Genomic DNA, 21,734 nt, shown 5'->3' with positions numbered 1-21,734 from the left:
CAGCAAAATATTGATGGGAAATGGAGCCTGGTGCTGGTCAGGTGCCATTCCAGAGCTCTGGGAGGCACTGGGGACAGTGCTCACTGTGCTCCTTGGAGGACGTGCTGATTCTGGAGCACCAGGGATAAACCCAGCTCAGTGCCGCTCTTGCTGGCTGCTCAGCACATTCCTTCCTTGCTCTGAGTGCAGATTTGAGAGATCTGTAGGCAGAATTTGCTTTCTGCCAATGCAGCAGCAGTAGCAACACCAGAACTTGGTGGGAATTTTAGATTTGAATGTCTGATTACACTTCCCTTGGTTTGTCACTCTCTCTAAATTCAGTTACTCCTTACAAAGGGACAGGAGCAGGGTAATAGAACTGAAAATATTTGTCTTGTTTCCATGTTTGAGTGTTCATCAGTAACTTTTGAAACCTTGCTTTCTTTTCACTACAGGAAAAGCAGTAAGCACTGAAATAAAACTTATTTAGTGGGTTGTGAAATAAAGCAGCCTAACACACTCCAATTAAATAATGGATTATGATGCACCATATAATATTTTTTTAAAGATGCTTCCATTTCTAGACAGTCAATTCAGAGTAACTTCTTTTACAGAAGTTGTCATTAATATTAATCTTAAAAACAGTGTCAAAAACTGTGCCAGTCAAAATCCTGGATCCTTTATAAAAATTTCCAGTATTTGTGTCAGTTTCTGGTTTTTTAAAAGTTTTACAGCAAAACTTCAGTTAGTCTTTCACCAGCTGAAACACACACAGAACTCTGAAGGGTGATTTTATGTGTTGTCTTTTCTGTGTGTGTGAAGAATATTTGCACTGATCCTGTTTTGGCAGTAATCATTTGCAAATGCTCACAGAATGTTCTAGACAGTGCTTTGATTTCTTTTGTTGTATCAGTAGCTTTTTGCTTTAAGTGGCTGGCAGTTTATATGCTGGCATTTGTGAAAACTGGAGAACTGGTGACTTTCATATGCTTTTTGTGAACTACTGATTGTTTGCCCAAATGTTATCCCTTGGAAAACAGTCATGTTAATATTAATTATAAAACACAAGCTAAACCAGAGTGCTTTTAACCAAATTTAAAGCTTCTGGTGTCGAGCTGCTAGAATGGTTCTCCCTTGTGCTGTTATTGTAAAACATGGGTATTGTAAAAGTCTTAAAATGGACAATATAAAACCCTAAAACATTGAGAAGGATTTAGGTACATCTGTGTTTATACTCATGTGTGTCTGTGCCCACAGTTTGGTTTTGCTTTACATTTAGTGAAATACCCAAACTGTGCAATATCATTGGCAAAGTAAATGCTAAGTATGGCCTGTAAAAATTATCTTGTTCATCAATTTGCCTGGTATTGCAGAAATCTGTGCTAGTGAAATGTATTCACCATGATGCTGTAATCTCTTCTCAGTGGTTGCTCTCAGTACCTCAAGGAACAAGTATTTTTATCTCTGATGAAACATTTTTTCACTGATTAGTGGAGAATTGATGTTCCTGTAAGGATCAAAATAACATCTTGGTGCACTCTGTTATAAATATCCATATTTCAGAAACAGAAAATATTGAAAAGATTAAGGATAAAAAGTGAATAAACACTTTTTGTGATGCTAGATTGGAGCTGAAATGCTTTTAGTATTCTTTGCTGTTCAACATCTTGCAAATCCACATGGTGGCTGGAAGAGTTCTTGGGCAGAACTTTTCACTGGAGCACTTTGCTGTTCCTTCCTTATGTTTGTATCAATCCTTGGCAGGTTTGGAACTATTCTTTGGCTTTCTACCATTCTTGTGTCTGGGGACTTCTCAGAATAGTCTTCTTCCTCTGTTGAGTCAGTCTTTAGCAGAGAAATGCAAATGGACTTGCATGAGAGAGTGTTTGGCAGAGAACTTGCAAATCAAACAGTAATGTTGAAAATGTAGATGGAGAAGCTTGCTTTTACAAAGCTCTCTTGAGTTCTAGGATTTCCTGCCAAAATGCTGCTGGGGCCAGGAGCTGGCAGCTTGTGTTTGCCCTGAGGAAGCGGGGAGGAGTTCCCAGGCAGGGTCTGACTCCGTGCTGGAACAGCATCAAGGTGGGGAAGTCAGGTTCCCCTGGAACTGGGATGCACAACTGTTTCAGGAAGAGCCTGGTCTGAAGCCAAGGCAGGACCTGCCCCAGTGGTGTTTTCTACTGGCTCATGAGCAGCCTGGGAGGCAGCAATGGTCCTTTTAAACTGTGCACAACACAGAACCATTTGTGTGCAGGAAGAGTTCAGTCACTTTGGGGTAAATCAGTGCAGGGAACAGTTTGCATCACTGCACTTGGGCTCTTCCCAGTCCCCAGGGACCTCTCCCTTGAGGGATCAGTTCCTGTGGTCACTGCAGTACTTCCTGCATGAAACCCTCATGTCAGAAGATCTGAACCCCTCTGACATGTCCCAGTGCTTCAAAAGTCTCTGTAGAACGTGGATTCTGAGATAACCCAGAGGAAGCAGAAGGGATGAAGGTGGAAGGGATTGGGGCAGAGTAGGCAGATGGAAATGAGAAGCAAGTCAGAGAGAAAGCTGCAGCTCTGGGAGAAACTCCCTGTTAAAGCACAACTTGCTGGAGAGAACTTTGGGGTCTTCTGGGGTTAATTCTCTGTGTTTTGGGAGCACAGTACTCCTAAGATGCTTAATGATGAGGAGCCCTGTAATTTTGACTTCTCATGGAACATTTATTACACAACCTATATTGTATCATATCTACCAAGTATCATTATATGAAATTTCCTCCTGACTGGAAGAAATCTTGTGTGTGCTGGGGTGCCATTACATGCATGATGGTAATTTAGAAATACCTGTACTTGCTTTTACTCAGTGGTGGATTCAGCAGCTATTTGAGGATACATTCAGTGTCTGGATACACCACTTGCTTGGCTACCTCACTGGGAGAAGCAAGGACTGCATGCCTGGAGAAGCACAGCACGTGGAGGTGATCTGGAAGTCACAAAACGTGCAGTTAGCCTTTCTGAGTGTGAAAAGTTAGTTAAGCTTCAACCTCTCCACAAAACTCCTTCACAGGGCTGGTGTGCATTGCCACCCCAGCGGGAGTTCAGCTGTCACAGCTCTAATTTAGTCTGTGCCACAGTTTGTGATCTGTGAGTTCAGCAAAAGTGAATGAATGCTAGTCAGAATGTTTAATAGCTCTTGATTTTTACGCCAATTTCTTTTCTTGTGGGCTTCCCTAGACCAATTCATTGAAAATATCAGAGTCCCTGACAGGTGACAGAGATGTGAAGAACGTAAACAGGTGCATTTTTGAAGGCCTAATGATAAGTTTTGTTGCTTTTTCACTGGTTTGTTTTGGTTCTTTAATCAAAAACCAGACTGCAGGAGATGCTGCTGCTGCAGCTTTTTCTTCCCCCCGAAAAGTGGAGAATTATGTTGTTTGGTGGAGCTTGTTTAGTTGATGCCATCAATTTACTGTGCTGACAGTCCCAGAGGCAGCTGGACCAGGTTTTTGTGATGGAGGAGTCACATATGAATTTCTGTGGCATTAAAATGGGGTTATTTATTGTTTTTTAAAACTATAATGGGGTTTTGAAATAGGAGGATGTAAGCTCTCAGGTGCCATTTGAGATACTAACATTGTCATTATGGAATCCTGGTAGGCTTTAGACACGGAAAAAGCTGAAAATGGATCTGAGAGAGGGAACAAGAGCAAAGGCACGATGGTGCTTCCAGGACTAATTGGTCATGGGAGAATGACTGCACACCCAGCTCCTTAATGGGAGGAAACTGCCCAGGAGGCAGAACCGACTGAAGTGACCTGGAGGTGACAGAGCCTGCGGAGCAGGGCGAGCACTAAGGATGCAGCACGGGGGGAATGCAAACCCCAGTGAGGGATGGCAGCAGCAAACAGACAGTGCCCCTCGGAGGCACCACTGAGGCCAGCTGAGCACGCCTTCTTGGCCGGTGCCTGAAGGGAAAGGGATTGCCACAGAATGCCCAGAAGAGGGAAAAAACCCCGGGGAATGGAATGAAATTGTTAGAACAGTCATTTTTCCTTTTGGTGATAGAATTTAAAACTTTCTGCTTGTGGAACACACTGAATTACGCATTTTGAAAGAAAAGGACAATAAATTCTGTTTTAGATCTTCAGACCATATTCCGAGAGAAAAAAACTTAGGCATTTTCTTTTTATTTAGCTTTGACTATTTTCAGATTTTTTTTCCACTCAAAATACTTTAATCGAAAAATTATATTTTTAACTTATGATGAGTCTTTAAATACACAAATATATGTGTGAGTGTGTGTTATTTTTATTGGGTTTTTTCCTAACTGCTAAATTAGTGATGTGTTGTAATCTCAGTGACTCAGGAAGAAAGGGAGACTGACTCATGGATCTGATTAAGGTAGCAGTGTTTGCCAGCACTTTTGGGAAGGAATTTCTTTCCTACAGTCTCACTGTAAACTTCGCATTTACTTCCCCAGGTTTTGTGTTCAGTTTTCCTTGGGAGTTTCAAAGATCCATCCCCCCTGCCTGGTCTGAAATGATGCAGTGAGCTGCAGGCAAAGCAGCGGATTTAGTGTGGGTCAGGCTGGGTGTTGAGGCAGGTTCAGAGTCACCTGGAGAAGAGTGAAATGGCTCTGTCCAAGGAGAGGCCGTGTCCCACACCTCACCCAGAAGCTTTTCCAAAGGCAGCAGAGTCAAGCTCAGTCTGGTGACAAATACTGGGATGCAGCTGAATGTCACTGGGGAGCAAGGTGTTCTGTATCAGACCTACACAATGAATGCAAATGGTTTTTTAGGATCCAAATGGGAAAGCATAACAGGCTACACAAGCCTTAATTTATGATTTGTTCATTTAAAGCTTCAGACCATTAAGTAGCTATTAAATCACTATTTTATATTCTGCTAAGTGCATCTCTATCATCAGAATAAAAAGATTGGTTTAATTCCCCCTGTATCAAATAAAACATTTTAATTGAGAGCATTTGTGATAACAAATTGGCTGGAATTGGAAAGTAAATTAACGCTGAGCTCTGATGACAGAGCAGCATCTTTGTGATTTGGGTTTTGGTGTCTGGTTTGTGCGTGAACAGTTACATTATAGATGTGTTTATCTGTATTTAGATTTCAGTCACAAAGATTCTACCCCAGGTAAAACTTCCATTGCACTGATGGGGCTCTCCAGATTCCTGTCTGTCACACTAACTTTCCCTGTGGAGCTCAAATGATGAGTTTTTAACCATTTTACCCTTAGCCTCACTGCTACGGGCCTCCATTGCTTAGGCTGTGTCCTAAAATGGGGAGTGGACACAAGCAGATGAGAGAAAATGGCACATTTCCCTCCCCTTGGATGTTTCAGTGTTTGTTTTTATTTCCAGAAAGACAAAATGTTAGCATCTGCCTCTGGCAAATGGAGATTTCAAAGAACATTGATTTGAAACATACTTTGACACTTTGTTATGACATTTTTGATTGCTCTTAAGCACTGCATTCCTGCAAGTGAACTGGTTCCTCCTCTTTCAGTCATGAGCCTTCCTGTCCCCAGTATTGCCTGGCCTCCAATTGTCTCTGGGAAAACCTGGGCTGGGAAGCAGCTCTCCCAGGGTGAGGTAACTGCAATGTGTGTAACTAGCTAATGGCATGCACAGCTCTGCAGCAAGTTCGAGTTCTTGTGCTAAAAACATCTGAATTCCCAGATGGAAATATTCTAAGAAAATGCAGTTGACAATCATTGTTTTTAAAGCAAAATGTGTTGTCCTGTTTAATATAATAAATTGTTCTAATGTGGCTGAAGCAGACCCCAATACTCCGTTTTCTGAAGAAATTTGGGCATTAGGAAAATCCTTTGAGATGTCATTTTCAGGTAAAACTGTGGGCTAATAGCTCAGAAATCGAATTCCCTGTTACTCCATGCATCTGGCAAGGTCCCCCTGTGTCCCCCGGGAGCGCTGGCTTGCTCCTGCAATGGCTCTTCTCTCACGAACAGGGGGTTCTCAGCACGGGCAGGAGAGGCTGAGGAGCAGAAGGGCTGAGGAGAGGACGCCTGCAGCACTGTGCAGCTGGGAAAGGCAAGGAACAGCAATCCTGGGATCCTGGCTCCCACACCTCGCTCCCAGGTAAGCAGCTCTGTTCCCTGGGCCTCTCTGCCAGCCCCGCTGGCCTCGCCTGACCCTGGGCCCCTTTGGTGCGTGCAGCGGCTCCGCTTCCCCAGCGCCAGCGCCGCTCCCCTGCTTCTGCCTCCTGCTCTGCCTTTGCCCCGGCCCCAGCGATCGCTCACAGCAGCGCCCGGCGAGGGTCCGGCCCCAGCTCCTGCAGCTCAGGGCTGCTCTGTGGGGCTGTTCAGCACCCTGTTCAAACTGCCCCCAAAACAGATTTGCTCGTGATCTGCTTCTAGGGGCCCTCCTGCTCACCCGTCTGTGAGTAATTCCCCCAACAGTTTCCAAATTCAGTGCCTTAAAATGTTTCTCAGCCTAATTCAGAGTATGAGGCGAATGGATGCTCTTGCTGGGAATTTAGAGAACAATTATGGTTCACAGTGTGAAAGGGTATTTTCAATGAAACATTTGCTCGTTCCATTAAGATCCTGTGTTATTCTTTTTCTGAGGATTCCGTTAATCTGTATTTGTCATTTATACAGACGAGGAATGACTCTGAAAGTGAAGGCTTTTATCTGGTTACCTATTGATGGAATATCACCCAGCACAGCACTTCATTTTGCCTCAATATTTTTATTGAACTTGGAGATTCAGTTCAGATTCAGTTTATGAAATGATGAATATTGGAAAGCAGAGAGAGAAATGTTATTTTTAAAATGATAAATTGTAGTTTAAATATTTAACTGTTTTTGTAATATCAAATAAAATTATTATTGATGGGTATGTAAATTTTTTACACCAGATTCTAAAATTTCACTGACTGAAAACCAGATTGATGCATATTTTTCAAGTACCATAGAAAAGACTTGACTGTGAGTTGAAGATTTTTTGATTTGTTGGGATTTTTTCCCTTCAGCAAAGCTCTTTTTTCTGCACATGAAAAATCAATCTCATGTAATGCACTGGGAAACTCTCTCTCTTAAGACTCCCTGCCTTTCACTTTGGGTTATCCTCTGAGCCAAATCCTGCAAGATTATAATTGATTTTAAAAGTCAGCAGCAGAAGTATTTGATCTTTAGGTGACAAACAGTCAAAGAGGAGCCTTCAGGATCAGTGTTAAATGTCAGTGAAGTCACATTCATGCTAGGATAGGCAAGTTGCAGAAATGTAAATCCTGCTGTAATAGTGACAGTAATAAATGGAAACTCAGCAAAATGAAGCTATTAGTCAACAATGTGTAATGTCATAAACGTGAACAAATGATCACAGAGAGCTCAGGCCTGAATTAAATCCAGGCAAGCTGAAACAAGCAATAGCATTGAGATGGATAAATGAGTTTATCCAAGTGCATGTAATCACACATTAGAATAAAAGCCAACGTTTTAGCTGAGGTGTTGAAAATAATCTGGGCATCATCACTCAAAATGGACAACAGCTCCTGCATGCACTGCTGCTGGCACCAGAATTTGGGATGTTGGACCCTGTGCTTGGGTGTTTCTCCTCTTGTGGTGCTTCAAAGAATCCATACAGAGAACTGTCGAGAGTTTCACAAGGTTCTCATGAAAATGTGCCACTGATTGGGTGTCAGGAGCACCTCAAGCAGTGCTGGTGGCAGAATGGCAAGGCAGCTCCAGCAAGAGAGCAAGGCTGAATGGGGCTGGCCTGGCACCAAGAGCAGAAAGCAGCCTGAAGGCACTTGGTCACAGGAGGGAAGGGGCTGTGGGACACTGCAGCCTCTTGACACAACCCCAGAGGAAGCAAGCAGAAAACTGCTTCCAGGAAGGCAACCTTCCACTGCACCCAGTCTGCTTCCTGAGCCATGAGAAATACAAATAATGAGAGAAAAAATGTGGTTTCTGGGCAAACAATTGCATGAATAGCAGAGCACGTGGTGTTGTGCTGTACTCTTAGATGCAGCTTGTTTGCAAACAATGCAAAACAGTGTTGGGGGGTTTTAATGATGACTCTGTTGATGCCGTGGGAAGCTGCAATTTTTCTGCTAAGGTCAAGTGTTCCAAATTACACCATGAACAGCATCAGCAAATGAAGCAGAGAGTATAATGCTGATTTTACTGCAGCAAGAGTGCTAAGTGACAGTCCTGGAATAGTCCAGCTCTGATATAGAAATAGATTAGGAGATACCTAATGCTGAAACAGAAATTTCCAAGTATGCATAAAAATGAGCACTACCACTGAAGTCAAGTGAAGTTTTAGTTTACATTTACATTTACATTTAGTTTACATTTTTGCATGTATGTTAGAAAATCATGTGTTTTCTGCTTTCTTGAAGGTTTAGAACATCAGATGACTCTTAGCAGATGTGAAATGCTTCTGGAAGCCAAACAGTGGTTCTGTTGATATCCTTTGGACCACCCTGTTGTAAGTTGCACATCCTCGTTAAAACAGGGTATGTGTTATTTCTTTGTAATCTGAGAGCCTCTGAACATCCTGCTTTTTCAGTTTGCCTGGTTTTTTAAGTGGAAACGTGGGCTACTGAGTTTATTTCTCACCCAAGTTGTAGTTAATAAGGACAGACCAGATTTCAGTTGATTTCATTATCTTTTTTTCCCCCGGAAGTAGGAAATTTCATCTGTGTCCGCTTCTTTAAATCAGCAACTCCAAAGATATAAATACAGGTATGAAACTCAAGGTTGTGTGTTTGAAGTGTAGCTGTGTAATGGAGGGATACAAAGTCAACTGTGGATTTAATTTCCATTCCAGGCCCAAATATTTAATCATCTCAGAAGAAAAGCAGCCCACTCAATGTAGCCCGTTTGTATGCTTCACTCATGGGTGTCTGTGAGGTACTTGATCCCCACTCTGGCTGTTGAAGGGCGCTCTGCCTTCCTCACCAAGCAGCCTCAGTGCAATTCCAGCTCCTTCCTCATCAGTGCTTTTGGCAGCTCAGAGAGCAGGAATTTACCTCTGAGAAGCCAGTGGTCATGACTCCCGCTTGCATTATTCACAATTCATGGAGAGCCCTCTGCTAGTGCTCACCAGATGATTTTTAAGTCTTCCATTAATGCTCTGAAATCCAGGCCTGCTCAGCCCTCGCCAGAGCCAGTGGAAGATGTTTTATTGACTCGAGGAAGCTGGCTGAAAATCAAGGGCTTAAGGGTCTGTCTGCCCTCACTCTTCCTTTCCTTTCCTTTTCCATTTCCTTTCCTTTCCTTTTCCTTTCCTTTTCCTTTCCTTCTTCCTTTCCTTTCCTTCCTTTCCTTTTCCTTTCCTTTCCTTTCCTATTCCTTTCCTTTAACTTTCCTTTCCTTTCCTTTCCTTTTCCTTTCCTTTCCTTTCCTTTCCTTTCCTTTCCTTTCCTTTCCTTTCCTTTCCTTTTCCTTTCCTTTCCTTTACTTTCCTTTCCTTTCCTTTCCTTTCCTTTCCTTTCCTTTCCTTTCCTTTCCCTTTCCTTTCCTTTCCTTTCCTTTCCTTTCCTTTTCCTTTCCTTTCCTTTCCTTTCCTTTCCTTTCCTTTCCTTTTCCTTTCCTTTCCTTTCCTTTCCTTTCCTTTCCTTTCCTTTCCTCCTTCCATCTTCATTTCTGTGGTGGCTTTCCCATCAGTGTCTCCAGGTGACACAGGGAGACAGGCGCTCAACTCAGACACAAATGGCGAGCCAAGATAAACTAAACTATTCCCATCCCCTTATGGAACATTTTCAAGCTCGTGAGATGTTTTAGAGGGCACTTGGGTGACTTGGAGCCAGCTGGTGCCCTTGTGGCACTCTGACTTGGCCGTGTTTTCACTCCTGTTTCCAAGGGCTTTCTGCTTTGGTTTTTTTCCCCTTGGTTGTGCTAAAAGCTGCTCGTTGCCTTGACAAATATTTGTTTCCAATTCTGTGTGTGTAAACATCTAACAGAGAATTGTCTCAGGATTCAGTATGCAGATGACTGCTGCACTGCTGTTTACCAGAGTTCAAAACCTGGGCAAACAGCAGTTTGTTTGGGCTGAGTAAGTAATACCTTACTTTGGAGGGCCCAAATAGCCATGTAATTGTTTTGAATTAAGAAATTACCATATCATTTCAGGCTCATTACGTGGGTATTTATTCTCAGCAGAGTGTGTGCAGGCTGTTACAATAGTAACTGCTGTCACTTTGCTTTGGAAAGGGAAACAGGGTAGGGATGAGAGGAGGAGGGGCCTGTGGTGAGCCTGCAGTCCTTGCAATGGGAAATGCCACCCCAGAAGTGTGGAGCTCTGTTTTCAAGTGGAAAAGGACCTGTTGTTCTTGTGCAGCATTTTAGTGAAGATGCAACCAGCAATAAAGAACTATTTCTTTTTATTTATGTGTTTCACACAAGGAAATCCAGGAGCTTTGGGAGCTGTGGCCCAGCTGTTGACTCACTCAAAGTGCTGCAATAGCATCAATAAAAACCAGCCAAGCTGGGTGACAATGCCTGTGACTGTATATTCCTAGTAGGCAGTAGGTGGCTGGAATTCCCTGAGGAACAGTCTTGAATCAGATGGGATGTCCATGCCTTCAGCACTCTCTAACAGAGCAGCTCACTGCCTTGTTAATGCTGATGGCCTTCATTTTCTGTGTCCATCATGGCTGAGCCACACTGCACTGCAGTGCTCTTCTCATCCAGGAGAGCCTGACCATGGCCGCGGGGATCAAGAAGTTCCCAAGAGCCTGGTCCAGGGGACACAGGGAGCCCTCAGTCACCTTCCAGCCCTGATATCCCAGCCCAGCTGCCTCACACAGGAGGAAGATCTCTCTCAGTTTCTCTTCATAACTATAAATGCCTGTTTAATCTCTCTAATCTCCTTAGCACCAGCACACAAAAACCTGAGAAATATTTGGTGTGAGGTGCAAATTCACCTCGTTGTGAAATAATTGCTTCTCAAGGGTTGGTCATTCATGGCATGGCTCTAATTGCATTATACTCAGGAGATCCCAACACAAGAGACTTCCAAATTTACCCCAGAGCACTTTTTTTGCAGTATTGGGTTAGAAAGTATTGGTAATTTGAATAAATGAAATGAGTAACTGAAGACAGACTCTGTCTCTCCCCTGTATGTCTCATAAAAAAAAAAAAAAAAAGAAAAAGAAGAAAACTGTGTTAAGTAATTAGCAAGATGCTGACATAGTGCAGGAAGTGTGCAGTGGATATTTTGTATTTCAGCTGAAAACAAATTCATAAAGGAGATTTCTGTTTAGACAAGGTAAGTTCATTTTCAGAAGGGGGGAAATTCTTATTTTTGCAAGGTCAAAGGTAAAAGAGGCAGTGAGAGAAGAAATGTTCATCAAAGTTGTTTATTTGAGAAGGGGAAAGCCATAACATGGCAGAAGCCCTTAGGTCTGTTATACAGCTGTCAGACCCTGGGATTAGACTGGAGGAGATAAAGGCTGTTTGCTGCTCAGCACAAGGAAAACCAAAAGAAGGATTGAGGGATGGCAGAATTTGCTGGGATACAGAAACCAGGAAATTACTAAATTCCACCTTGGCTGCTTCCCTGTTTTCTCCTCCACTCCCATGAACTCACTCTGCCCGAGCTGCTTTCCTCAACTTCACAGTTTGCTCCCTGGCATGTGGGCAGGGCTTTGCTGGAAGTCACAGCTCACTTCTTGTTCTGATTCACTGCATCTCCTGCTTTGGCCTCATCCCCTTAAAATAATTAAATGGCTTAATTTGAAATTAATGGCTTAATTTCAGTTAATTAGTTCAGGTCAGTGCCTTCCTTCCACAGATGGCTGGAAATAAGTTCTTGTCCAAAGGCTGTGAGGATTTGCATGCCCAGAGAGGTTGGGCTGATGTTAAAGAGCTGAACATTGACCAACTCATGTAAATAGGAGCTGATGAGGAAAGGACAGCTGCACATCTCAGACTGGGGTTCAGAGAGGTCAGTGACAGATGACCCCATGCGTGTGGATATTACCCTTCTTGTTGGAGAATTTCCCTGTAATGTACAATCTGTATGTGCCTTTACCCCACCCTCAAACCACTCCTTATATTTTCTTCCTGTTCCAAATCCCTGCTTTTCACTGCTGGGAAGGAGAAGCATTCTTTCAGCATCCTTTTCTCACCCTGATATTTTACAGTCCTGCTAGAAAAGGTACAGGGAAGATGTGCACTTGGACAGTGACCCTTCACAGTACAGATCAATAGATGGCAGTAGCTGAATCTCCTTGGAAAGAACATCCCTGGAAAATGTCATCATAGGCTTTCTCTGTAAGACAAAAATGAATGCCCTCTTTATGGGTTAAAAAGAGTGCAAGTGATTTCATAAATCAGGGTCAAAGGACAATTTTCCTTTTTCGTTCTCAAAAGTATTGACATCCCTGACCGTTGCTTAGAACAGCTCCAGGTTTGCTTGAAGCCATACATTGAAAGATTCCAGGGGTTCAAAACTGGGACCAGCAGCAAGGATCAGTTCAAGTCTGTGAATCTTTCATTGGAACCTGGTTGGAGACTTGCTCCTGATGACCTGGTGTGATACTCACCTACAGAATACTCTGTAATCACCATTGTTTGAATGGAGTAGGTCCAAAGAGTTGGCCGGTGAAATCAGTAACTCAAGAATTTGGTTATTTCCTATTGAAAGCTATAAACTAAAGAAATGTGTATTTGGAAGTTCTCTCAAGAGATCATTTAATCCTTCAGTTCCCTTTCAGTGAGGCAGAATCAAGAAGATGCCCATCTGATCACCACATGCTGACCAAAAGCAATTGTTGCCTGGCCAGTGGAAAAGGTAGTTGTCTAACAACAGCGAAGGTTTTCCATGACCACAAGCCCCAGTCTCCTTCAGTGGCAATTTATTCTTCTCCTTCCATGGCTCCTTCTTGTTTTCCTGCTGTTATTGTATTGCTGGAGAAGTTTTGACAAACCAAAATCTGTTTGTGTGTATGTATTATACGTTTCAAGTGAAAACTTATTTTGAAACATCACATAGATTTTCAGATCACTTAGATTTTTCTTATCAGAAGCAAAATGTCACTGAAATTAGCATAAACCAGTAAATTAAGGCATATGGCTGCTGATGTATCAAAAGTTCTTGAAGGGGAAGACAGAGCCCTCTGGCAGAACATTTCTGAGCACTTGACCATCTGCATTGCTGGGTCTATGGAAATATTTTGTGCTTACTTGCAAGCACGGCTTTTAAAATCTGAGTTGTGATTATTCCAATTCTTTTCTTTATAATTCAGAGTTTTCCTGCTTCTCCCTTTCTGGGAGTGTGTACGTGATGCTCCAGTGAGAAACACTCAGAGCTGATAGATTTTTGTGACACCTGATCTGTGAGCAGTCAGGGGAAAAGGCCTGCCTGCTCATGGGCAAGCCAGTGTTGTCACTGCTCTGGCTGAGTTCAGAGGATGGCAAAATGCTGGGAGCTCTCCCTCAGTGTTAGCTAAGTCCTGTGAGCCTTGAATTAGCAGCAGGGTGTTGCAGCCCGAGAGAACCCATTTTTCCATGAGATGTAAAGAACACTTTCCCTGGATAGAAATGTATTTGGGTAATTATTTCTGTGTGCTATAAATGGAATGGCTGACTTGTTGCTGGATCCTTCTCCAATGGTCAGTTAAAAATGTGTTGGTATTATTAATTCAGGTTCTGGAAGTAGGAATCATTGCCAGGCCCCACTGGTTACAGCCTGCCCCCACCCAGAGCTGCAGGATCACTCCAGCTTCCCAAAATCCCAGTTTAAGGCAAGTCTAGGAAAGGCACCACCAAGGGACAGAGGCAAGAAGGTGAGGAAGTGATCTCTGCTGATGGGTCTTGGTTGGTGTTACCCAACAGAATCCTTGGGATGCAAGAGACTTTGGCTGGGTTTGCTGGTAAGATCCGTAGGAGGCAACACAGATTGCACTTCCCTGCAGGAAGGAGGTTCAGGAGCCTGTGTTCTTTCCCCCAGTCTCCAGGAGAGCCAGAATGCACCTGTGTGTGCAGTGATTCTGCACTCCTCACCCTGGTCCCTCTGTCTTTCCCAGGATAAAGCTGGCAATGTAGATGGCTGTGTGCCTCTGCATGCAGCTTAGAGATGTGTTTTTAGTCCAAAAGGGAATTTTATTGCATAGCTGCAAGATTTTACGGTGCACTCAGTTTGCCTGAGATAGATTTTTAATGAGGAAGAAGCACCTGAAGTGGATGGGTGAAGAATGTCATCCATCATTTTCCCCAAATCACGGTCCATGATTTCCCTCAAACATCTGTGAGCCCCACAGCATTTCATTTCCTGAATCGAATGCTAGAGGCAGCTGAAGAACAGCAGCATTGCTCAAAGAAAATGAAGCACCCACTGGGCAAATAATATTGCTATTTTCAGCAGCACAGAAGTCTGGAATTTCTCCAGCTGTTGGCAGAGGTGTGTCCCTGTGCCCCTTCCTCTGCTCACAAGGTGGCACAGGCCGGGGTTTGTGTTCCCAGATCAAAGAGGTTTGAAGTGGGCACGTGTGTTTTTCTCAGCTATTTGAAAGTCCAAAGCTCAGATATGATCTGTCCTGAAATCACATTCAACCTGTTCCAAAGTCCAAGGGCAGAAATGAAAGGATTTAGCTTAATAAAATTCATCTTTATCTGCTTAAGGTATCTCTCTAGAGCAGAGCCCAAGTCTGTAAGCTGCACCCAGAACTCCATTCCCATTTTTCAGAGCAATGTAGAGTCGCTCTGTGGAAGTCTGTGCTCAAAGATCTGCTGTGAAGAATTAAGCAGGATTTTTCTTTCCACAAGCTTTTTATAAAAGTAAGAAAATCTGTCCTTACTTAATATAAAGAGAAAAAAGCTCCAAGCTGCTAGAGGGGAAGGTGGATTTCCAAGGATGAAAAAACCCCAAACACACTTCATAATGGCTGAGCTTTAAAGAAAATTGTCTGTTCCTTTTTTCCAAGATAACTGTTCTTTTCAGTAACAAGGTTTTAGAAACCTTTCCTATAGTAAGAAATTCTCATCTATAGTTGGGACCTTTCTCAAAGAGGCATATTGCACTACCCTGGGCTAAATTTATTTGTTTTTGCCAGTAAAAACAGAGTTTCCTTTCCTCAGGTGGACAGTGTTAGTTATGCAGACTAAGAGTTAGGGATGTAATGTTACATGCAGGTGCTCAGAAATAAAAACCTGCCATTTCATTCCAAAATGCTTGTTATTGCACATCACCAGGGTAAGAAAGATGGCTTCTTTAACTGTAAATGCACTTGGATGCAGTTCAGTGAGGTGATGGTGGTGCTGGTGCAGACACAGCAACAGTAATGTTCTACCTTTTATAAACACCTCGTTTTAGCTGTGAAAAATCCCAGCCAGAATAAATTACTATTTCTATCTTTTCTTTGGTCACTTCACCCCTGGAAAATTAAACAGAGAATGGAAAGGGGCTAAACTCTTAATACCATGAGTTCTCTTTGCTTCCTCTCATTTATTTCCCATCCTGCTGTTCCTTGAGCTGCAGCTGGTGGTTGCACTGTGGAGCTCCAGAAGGCACCGTGTAGGTTTGTGCACCAGACCGTCAGAATCCCAGCTGCTACCTAACAATAAAGTCTTGATTTTACTTAAGTTGATTTTCTCCTTTTCCTAATTATTCTCCCTTCCACTAGAGTGGAGTCAAGTTTAAAAAAAAAAAAAATTAAAATAATGTAAAAATGTAGAAGGAGCAGATATTACTACCAACATTTTATTCTTCTCCGTAACCTCCCAGTCTGCCAAAGATTCACAGCCTCTGTTTGGTGAGGATTATTGGGATGATGAATAAATGCTGTCAAGTTTATTTCACAGTCTTGAAGTCTTCTATCAAATTCATTCAGGTTTGCAAACTTTCACTGTACTTTGGCAGCAGTGCTCGGTATTTTTCTCAGATGCCTTTCCACAGCAGCATTATTTTAGTATTTCCTTACACTCACTCATGAATGGTCATCAGGACAAAAATCTTATCAAGATCCATTGAGTTTGGCCTGATCCACTTGGTGCATTATTTGCTTCCAACCAAAGGATGAAATAGCCATTCTTGTACTCTCATTTCTGTTAAACCACCTGAATACTGACTTTATCTGTCTTTCTTCTCAGGATGAAATGGTCCCCAGGACCTGTCCCTGCTCTCTGTGGGTACTGCTGCACCAGCAAACTCCAGAGGGCCCCTGAGTGCAGAGACCTGGAGTGCAGTCAGCTCTTGGTAAGGTGAGATCTCTTTGCTCTCACTTCCCAGAAGTCCTTGGAAAGGAGGCAGCAAATCCAAGTCTGCTTCAAGCCTGGTGTGGGGAGAGGGTCCTGGAACGTGCACTGGGGGCTCTGCCAGTCAGGTGCTGACGTCTCCCTTATCTTCTCTAGAATAAACTAGAGCATTGGCTCAGAGATGACTTCCAGCAGTGCTTAACCAATTTTAGCAGGACAGGTGATGGGAATATGGATTATTTACTAACGTTTTCTCCAGCTCAGTGCTTGCCCTGTCCCCAGGCTGACCTGCTGTCATGTTTAGTAACATCAACGTGCTTATTTTGCCTTCTGAAAATACACTTTTTTTATAACTACAAATTGCCAGAGGTCCTGTTTTAGTAGTGAGAGAGTTTTGCTGTAGTGCGAGTTGTGTGCTGGAGCTCCCAGAGGCTGTGGAAGCAGTACTAATATACTGTTTCAATCCAAATAAATATGGTAAAGACATACAGGAACCCATTAGCCAAGAGCCTTGAGAACACATTCCTGTGCATGCTTTCTGCTAGAGCCATGACACTGCAGCAAACCTAAAAAATCCTACCAAATGATAATTCTATATTGTGATTAGTTCAAATCTCAGAAGAAACCTGTGGCTTTTCAGCCCTTGATTAAACCAGAGGTGCTTCTCGGTTTCCCCTTCCTCCCTGTTTGGCTTTTATCCAGGATGGCAAGGCTGGAATGCTTCAGGGCTGTGCTGTGTCTCGGGAATGGCTGTGACCTGGCACTCTGGGGCTGATGGCAGCCCGTGGTTTGCTGGGAATGAGCTCAGTGCTCCTGCTGGCACTGGGAATCACAGGCTGAACTGAGGTGATTGATCATTGCTGGGTTTAGTCCTGTCAGCTTCAGGGAGCCTCCTGCAAAGTGCTTGCTTTCAGTGCATTGGGAGGACTCAAAGAGCATGAGGAGAGCTCTGTTTTCACACAACACCCCTTGTGTGTTTTTGCAGGCAGGGAAAGGATCTGTCTTCTGTTTCAGCTTTGAAAATCTGAAATGTAAGAGGAACTGCATTTCTTTTCTCAGGCTGCAGGAGTAAATAATGGATATTACATCTGACTACTGTCTATGCAGTTTCATGATATGATTTTCTTGATTTGCCAGTGTATTTGAAAATAATTATTTCTGAGATTAATTTTAAAAAAAGAGAAAAAAAAAAGCATCTTGGAAGAATTTTTGGGGCACAAGTTCTCTCCCTTTCATTTCAGGCATGGACACTTCTGGAGCTTCCTCTCATGTGGAACCTTCCCAGGCTTGTGTTTGGTTTGTGGTCGGTTTTGTTCATTTTTTCCCTTATCTGTTACAAACTCCTGTAAAGCCCAGGCTGATTTAGAATGTAACATAACCGAGGGTTTTGCTTATTCCTAACAATTTATTAAGGTGTGCAAAGATAGTGCTGTTTTAAAAGTTTTTGGATAGTATCTGTTATCTTCTCAAAGAGCAGGAAATGCAAATGTCTCCTACAATCAGCTGTATCTGCTTAGGCTTGCTACATCATCAGGAGTCATGGTGCAAAACAATGCAGCAACACTCTAAATTTATGGAACAGTGATGCTGGATGGCAATGGAGTGGCAAAGGAAGTGCTCAGTACATCAAAAATTAATACCTAGAGGGCCCATTTTTGTGTGGTGGTGATTATAGGTATCACTCTGTGTGTGAACATTATCCCCTCCAAACAGCAGTTTACTGAATGTGCTGGAGATTATTGAACAAAGTACAAGTTGAGGTCACGTTTGGGTTCTCACTGGGCAAATCACTGTCATTTTCTTCTCAATCCCAGCTAAAACTGCAGAGTTGCAGGAGGCACTCGGGTTCGGTGCACAGCAATGGGAGGCTGGTGCCTGTGCTCAGAGAATGCAGAGCTGTGCACAGGAAAGTCAGCAGGTCACAATGTGCTTCTCTTAGCTGTGGGAACAAGTGTGCTCTCTGACCACCCCAGGAGCTGTTTGTTCAATAGTGAATCACTGACCAAAGGCCCGAGAGGTGGCAGAGCCACGAGTGCCACTCAGGGATGGGCAGTGCAGCTGGATGGACACACACTGACACATGAGGGTGAGAAAGAGAGAGGGGTATTCACAACATTCACTTCAAACAGAAGTTTCACGACCTCTGCTTTGGAATCCATTTGTTACATTACGTACCCATTTCATTTTAAGTAACAAATCAGTTATGAACATTTATTTGTAGCAGTGAATCACACTTCTGGGCACACTTAACCAGAGCTCATCTGTGGTGTGTCCAGTAATCTGTGTGCAGCTCTTGGCATCAGATGAGAAATGTACAACTTAATCACTCGTAACTATGGCTGTATACCAGGAGGGCTGTTTGATCCTAAAGCTGAAGAAATCACACTGACTTTATTTGTTTATTACGTCCAACTTAACAGTGTTATGAATGAGTGTCAAAATTCATATTTATTAGAGTAGAGGAATAGATTCAGAATAGTATGAAAGAAGGTAGATAGATATTAAAGTAAAAAGGGATAGAAGGAGAGTTACGTCTGGACATGTTCTCAGGGAAATACCCAAGAAAAGTCAGTCTGCAGCAAAACACCAACACATACCACACCAATAGACTCTATTTACATGTGAAACCCAACAGGGACAGTTGGTTTCACAGTTGCAGCCACACAGGGAATTACGCCATCAGCAGCACACCTGGATACTCCCGACTGGAGGGGGGGGGGGAACACACTGTTTAGAATTTTAAAACAGTTCTGGGAAACCTCTCGGTTTGTAAAAGAGATTTCCAGTAAGAACTGAGTATCGGAATTCAGGGTGATAACAAGGATATCTCTCTCGGGATGTGACTGTGTATTGTTAAGATTAATCCTGTCTAGCACAAGACCAGAAGTCGATGAATTATTCCCGAAGACATCGAGGACAGGACCACCTTCCATCAGATACCATTCTACTGGACCGGAGAAACCTTTGGAACTTGTTTGGTTATGAAAAGGACAATGGACTTCCTAGCCCGCGGCAAGAAAAATAGGATAAAAGACCTGCGTGGAGGAAACTCAGTGTGCTCGCCGCACTCTGAAGCTGCCAGTGCTTGGAGTTGCTCAGGGCGTCACCCAGAGTCTATTCCCGGGCTAGACTCTGTCCGATCTGTGGCTTACCGAAATTTTGTCAAATTGCGCAAAATAAATTTTGTACTTTGTTTTTATATCATAATTTGGCTCTGGCAAATTATTGATAAAATCAAATTGGCAATAATATCCATAACAACAGTCTCATGCAAAATGCAAGAGTTTATTTTAGCAGCAATCATAAAAATGAATTATTTGTTTCTAGACATAGTCTTTGCTAATTTGTGCCCCAGTAATTTTTTTTAGTGGATTTTGTGTCTTTAGCCACAGCTCCTCACAGGCATTTCCACAGAGAGCCAGACAAACAGCTGTTAGACTGGGAAAACAGCAGCAGAGCTGCTGGTGTTGTGCAGTGGAGCTGGAGTAATTAGGCCAGCGCTTATTGTGGCTCAAGTGCAGCTCACTGCAAGTGCAAGGGAAGTATGGAGAGGGTCACTAACTCCTGTGTGTGTTCAGCTGGGAATTTCATCCCTCACTTCTGCCCTCTCCGATGTGGAATTTCTCCTCCTGTGTAACTCAGAAGAAAATGTAAACGCAGTGCAAGGACATTAATGAGAGCGACCCCTTCAAGTTTTAAGGTTGGAGTTTTCCCCCCAGCCTCCTGTTAATGATGTGACAGTTTGTTGCTGCAGGACAGAGAGAATCTGCATCTGTGGTAGCTGAAGGTTAGAGGCCCTGGGCTGCTGTGCCCATCACTCCCAGGGAGCAGAGAGGGCTCGTGGTTTCTCAGTGTTAGGAGTGGCCTCAGTAAGAGAAGTATTTGAAAGAACAATGGTTTGAAGTAGTGTGTTACTAACCCCCAGTTCTGAATTTTAAAAAAACTCTCAAGCCCTTGAATACCTAAAGGTGGCTGAACAAATGTGGAATGACCCGAGGAAGATGGAAAGGGACAGAAGTTAATGCTCCCAAAATGCAGCAGAGCTCAGTAGCCCTTAAAAGCAGTTAAAGAGCTTTTACCATCTGTTAAGTAATTACCTAGCATCATTAGTTATTAGAAGTAGGAAATGATGTAAAGGGCACAAACAAGTGCCCGTGATAGAAATAGAACAGCCAGCTTCTTGTGGGTTTCGTGAGTGAGGTCATAAAAACGTGGTTATTAGTACTGAAATAGAAAGGACAAACATTTACAGATGATGTTGTAGCTGCTCTGCTTCAAAAAGAAAAGCATTTTGTTTTTCCTAAATATTTAGCTCAAGTAAATATTTAGCTCAAGTCTTGCACTTGTTACCAGTATGAAATGAAATTTATTTTAATATTCACCTCCAAAAAACAACATAAGATGAAGAAGATTTAAGGGTTCCAAATTCAATGCATTATAGCTCAGCTAAAACCAATTATGGAAAACCCAATTTGAGGATCATGACTTGGAACAGATTAAAACCAAGTAACCAAAAACCCCCAAAACTGTGAGTGCTTTTAAGCTGCATGATTTTACATGCAAACATGCACACATTTTTACTCATATATCAGTATGGGCTTTCATGGCCTTAATTCTAATTTCTTTTTTTCCTGCTTCCTAGTCAAAACAGGTTCCCTAAAATGCATTTCTTTCAAGGTAGTAGCTGCATCTCTTTAAACATTCTGCTGGAATTTCAGGCTGTAGGTCTGAGGTTGCACAGGGATCCTTAGGTAGGTAGTTTGTTATTTTTTAGTCTTATTTCCTTCAGCAAGTGGATCCATCTCACTGCAAGTTCATCGTGCCCATTAGAGTTACACACCCGACCTGCCCTGACTGTGAGCTTGGAGACAGCAGCAGGAGAGGCTGCTGAGACCCAGCAGTGCCCAGGCATGGGGCCACAGAGTGGCACAAACGGACTGGAGATACAGGAAACTGCAGGAACCATCCAGAAATGAAAGAGAAAGTCATGTCCAGGCTGTCCACGCTGACCCTCACTTGTGGCTGCAATAACAAAATAACAGTGTGGGAAGTGGTGAAGTCTTGTAAATAAAAAAATGAGGGCTCAGGCAGCTGCTGTGGCGGATGATGGAGAAAATGTCCAATAAATACCAAAAAGGGGGAATTAGGATGGCAAAACCAGGGCCCCTGGGGTAAGAGAAGACGGGGTGAGCTGTGTAATGGCAGACAAGGTAATAAAAGGAAGAGAAACTGGTGCTGCTCCAGGCTCCTTTCCAGCAGCTCCATGCCTGATCCATGCAGTTGTTCCCACTGTGATCCCACCTGATTTGCTTTTCCGTGCAGGAGGGACATGGTGTGCATTCCCTGGCCTTGGGGGATCCCCACGAGCTCAGGCCAGCACTGCCCATGGTGGGAGCACAGCCCTGGGGCGCTTCCCGTGCTGGGAGCAGCCCTGGGGCGCTGCCCTCCACCAGGAGCCCTTCAGGACCCTCTGTGTGAGGCTGGGGCCCTGTGGCTGCAGGCCTTGGGGGGCTGCAATGTCTGCACGTGCACTTGAGGCCTTCTTTCTTTCTGGGGGTTCTTGGCAAAACTTAGTGAATAATATTG

At 43.3% G+C, this 21,734-nt stretch overlaps 1 long non-coding RNA gene across 2 annotated transcripts in view; it reads left to right on the top strand.

Annotated features, from left to right (window-relative positions):
- Positions 1-16,147, top strand: part of LOC119700494 — a 123,141-nt gene extending 106,994 nt beyond the window's left edge. Inside the window, exons 3-5 of one of the 2 annotated variants that reach the window (XR_005256789.1) lie at positions 5,949-6,078; positions 8,348-8,436; positions 16,044-16,147. This is a non-coding gene — a long non-coding RNA (uncharacterized LOC119700494). Of the gene's footprint in view, positions 1-5,948; positions 6,079-8,347; positions 8,465-16,043 lie in introns of both variants that reach the window. The other variant, XR_005256788.1, reaches the window with a different exon arrangement.
- The last annotated feature ends 5,587 nt before the right edge of the window (positions 16,148-21,734 follow it).

This window comes from Motacilla alba, chromosome 4 (genome assembly GCF_015832195.1).
Source record: "Motacilla alba alba isolate MOTALB_02 chromosome 4, Motacilla_alba_V1.0_pri, whole genome shotgun sequence".
NCBI lineage: Eukaryota > Metazoa > Chordata > Aves > Passeriformes > Motacillidae > Motacilla > Motacilla alba.
The sequence above is the reverse complement of the archived record's forward strand: the minus strand, read 5'-3'. Positions and strand labels throughout refer to the sequence as shown.